General features: G+C 37.1%; 1 pseudogene; it reads right to left on the bottom strand.

The window, feature by feature from the left end:
• Positions 1–939: 939 nt before the first annotated feature.
• Positions 940–2,731, bottom strand: LOC102008560 (annotated as a pseudogene).
• Between the last annotated feature and the right edge of the window lie 1,055 nt (positions 2,732–3,786).

The raw sequence follows: 3,786 nt of genomic DNA on the forward strand, positions 1-3,786 counted from the left end.
TTTTTTTAATTATAAACTCAGTCAATTTGGTGTATTTCAAAAAGTGCAATAGTTTTCTTCACTTATCAATGAAAGAAGTTACGATTAACTCGGAAAAAATCAGCAAATGACAAACAAATTTCCTTGGAAGTTGCAATCACTTACAGAGTACATTCTAGAAAACAGGAGGGGCAAGACAGCTCACACCCACTTTCATGAGTTTCTTCAAATACTGGATATACGCAAGGGTGGAGAGAGGAAAAAAAAGGCAACTATCAAAAAAGGGTATGTTTTAAAGGAGGAATTTAATACACTCCTTCCTAGGAGTACCAGGAGGGGAGCATGTTTTTGTACACTAAATCTAAGAAGACTGTGGAATCAATCCATCCTCCTCCTCTGTGGGCTGTTCACTCCTCAGTGAATTAAAAAAAGAAGACTGAAACACAAACCCTCACATTCCCCCCACCAAAAAAAGAAAAAATACCAAGATAACCTAGATTATTCTCAAGTGGAACCAAGGAGCAACTTCAACAACTCATACTAGTCTGTTACAGAGCCATAACAAGAATGCCATATTTTTAAACAACAAAAAAAAGTTTTTTGAAACAACAGACCAAAGCTAGTACTGATCACTTTTCTGATGATCACAATTACTCAAAATTAAGTGGTACTGGGAGAGATGTGGGGCATACCTATTGGCCTTGTCTCACAGGAGTGCATGTGGGTAGGTGCAGGGCGTTTGTCGTTACTGTAGAAACACATTTTAATTTTTAATCTTCAGTTTGATTTTTTTGGGGGTGGGGGGTTTCTGGTACCGGGAATTGAACTCACGACCTCGCGCTTGCCAGGCAGGCGCTGTGCTGCTGAGCTAAATGCCCAGCCCCCTCTTCAGTTTGATTTAAACATGGCTTTTAGTATGATGCTGACACCAGCTGTGCAGAATAGTATCTGGAGACATGTTCACAGGAGCATACGCCTGAGGCTCTTCTTTGGTTCTGGGGGCTCCAGGACAGCCAATATTTCTTCATCAAACATATCAGGCCTTTCTGTGTGAGTGCAGAACACTGCACACACTTGACAGTCTTCAGATCACGGGCCAGCTTTTCAGTAGTCACTGGAGTGATAGATTTCCATTTGTTCTTGGCAAGTTTCTCACTAGTAGAGGGGTCACCTCTGAGATCAATTTGGGCCCCAACAAGCAAGAAAGGAATCTTTAGACAGTTATAGGTTATCTCAGGCACCATTTTTCTTTCACATTTCCAATGAGGATGGAGACACCACTGAAAAACAGACTAGAACTACATCTAGTTCTCAGTGGTCCTAACCTGTCATAATCCTCCTGCCCCTCAGGATCAAAAAACCCAAGAGTATATGGCTCTCCACCAATTATAACTGTGACTGCGCAATTGTCAAAATGGTTAGTACATATTGAGATGGAAATGTGTTTGTGGAATAGGATATCAAGAGACATGTTTTATCAATAGCACCAAGGTTCACACCACACTTATCTTCAACGTGGAAATAGTTTAAATATTTGAAATTTGATGTTGACCTCAGCTTCTCCGCCAGAATCTCTGACAAGTATCTTTACACACATTTCAGTTCTTTTGAAAGGATTTATTGTCTTTCTCACAGTTATCATTCCTTTGGACATTTTCCAGGTGATTATAAGATTTTTGCATTTTCTTGGGACTTCTTCTATGTGGGCAGACATGTTGGTAAAAGCCACTACTTAGAGATTAAATGGGTGTGATCTGAAACCAGCAGCAGATTTAAACAACACATTTGTTGTGTAAATGATTCATATAACTAAGTGAAAGCTGCTCAGGCAAGAGGAAATCCTAGTATCTCTTTGTTTAGGTATTGGAAGTATTTGCTGTTTCATGTTCTCTTCTAAGTCAAAGTTATCTTATTTCACTGTAATGTTTCCACTTTCAGTCAAGGATACATGTATCAGCAGCATGTATCAGCTGTACAATTAGGTTTCTGGTGTTGCAGAAAATGGCTCTAGCATGATGACATACTTTGGAACCATAAGGTATTGCTACAACACCCTACTGGATCTCTATCAAACTATGCACACAAATAGGACCCTAACTTGGTTTTGTTGAATTTTTTTTTTTTTAAAGAAATTTCACTCATCAGTGCTTCACCGTGTTTTTCTAAAGATTGAACAGCTTATGTTCTGCTGGTTTTGTTTTCAAACAGGCAATATTCTAGGAGAAATTACTATTACTATAAGTCAGCAAAAAAGAAAAAAATTCAGATACTAATAGTTTGGAACTTTAGAACAATTCATGCCCCCAAGGTGTGCTCTGCCTTTGGAGACAGGACCTTTATCTCCACAGTCAGCTAGAGCACCACTTCCTTTTCTAAGCAGCTTGCCTGTAACTGAAGTAGAGTGGCTACATAGAGAAGGAAAGGAGGAATATGGCTATGGATTATACCCCTGTGGAAACGGTACTAGAACAATTAGAGGAATTAGGTGAGGAAGGAAAGGAGTGCATATTTGGTACTATGTTTCTGACCTGTTCTGGTTACTTTTTAATATTCTGGGATGAGATATGTTTAATCGGACCAGCTAAGAAACAGATAATAACAAAATATTTTAATAGATAGTACCTTTGGTACAATTTCTTCATCAAGTGATTACTATTTAGTGATTTTTAAATATTACATGCTCTTGGTTACTTTTATTATAGATACATATTAGAATGATATTCTTTACATTAATCATTATAACTTTACCCATTTTATATTAAATTAATTCTGAGCACACTTTTTTGTATTTTTATTTTTTATTAGTACATGTTTGCAGGACATAATGATTACATTTATTGTGGGGTTTGCACATGTCTTTGTTGCTTTTCTCTCATTGCTGAAACAAAATACCTGATGCTCAAAATTAAGGGAGGAAAGGTTTATTTAGCTCACAGTTTGGTACAGGTTTCAGACCATAATCACCCGGCTCCAGGGCAGGGTCACTTTGCAGAAGAGAGCAGTTCAGGGCTGGCAGAAGACAGTGAAATCAGCAACTGATCTTAGCAGTATCTTTCTGCCCCTTTTATACTCTAGCTAGGCTGCTGGGATTGGAGTGGTATCAAACCAATCAGTGAACTGATCACATAACCTTAATCCCAATGTCACATACTCCAGATTCAGCTACCTCTAAAAAACCCACCCCCTGTATGACTGCATGAGGCTTTGGGGAAACATCCAGACACAAACCATAATGGTACATGTACATGACATGTTAATTTTTTGTACCCTTCCCCTCCCCCTGTTTCTACTCACTCTTCTCCCCATTTGCAAAAGCTTCATGTTCATTTTTTTCAAGTCTTTCCCATTGGCAAAAGTGCTCCCTACTTCCTAATATCTCTTTTTTTATTTTAAAGAGAATAAAAATTTTAAAAACATTAAAAACAATGCAGAATTTCAAAACAAGATGCTAGGAAATCAGCAATGATTATTATATTACATATCCTTATCTTCACAGTAGTTATTCAGACTACCAGATGTAAGCATGCAAAATTAGTAAAAAAATTCTGAAGGAAAAAAAATTAAACATGAACTGTTCCTTTCAATAAACCAACAGATATTAGTAGTACAATTATCTTAGCTACTTTCAGGGATCATTTCTATAGTATGTTACCTAATATCTCTTTTATTTTGCTTCTTATTTATACTTTGGATTTCTCATATGGCAGCTCAATTTGACTCTTTTTTTTTTTTTTTTTTTTTTTTGGCCCATGAATTTGAATATTCTACTTCTTTGAAACCTTATTATGTTGAGTATTTGAGAGTTCA

This window comes from Chinchilla lanigera, unplaced genomic scaffold (assembly GCF_000276665.1).
Source record: "Chinchilla lanigera isolate Chin_1 unplaced genomic scaffold, ChiLan1.0 scaffold00029, whole genome shotgun sequence".
Taxonomy (NCBI): domain Eukaryota; kingdom Metazoa; phylum Chordata; class Mammalia; order Rodentia; family Chinchillidae; genus Chinchilla; species Chinchilla lanigera.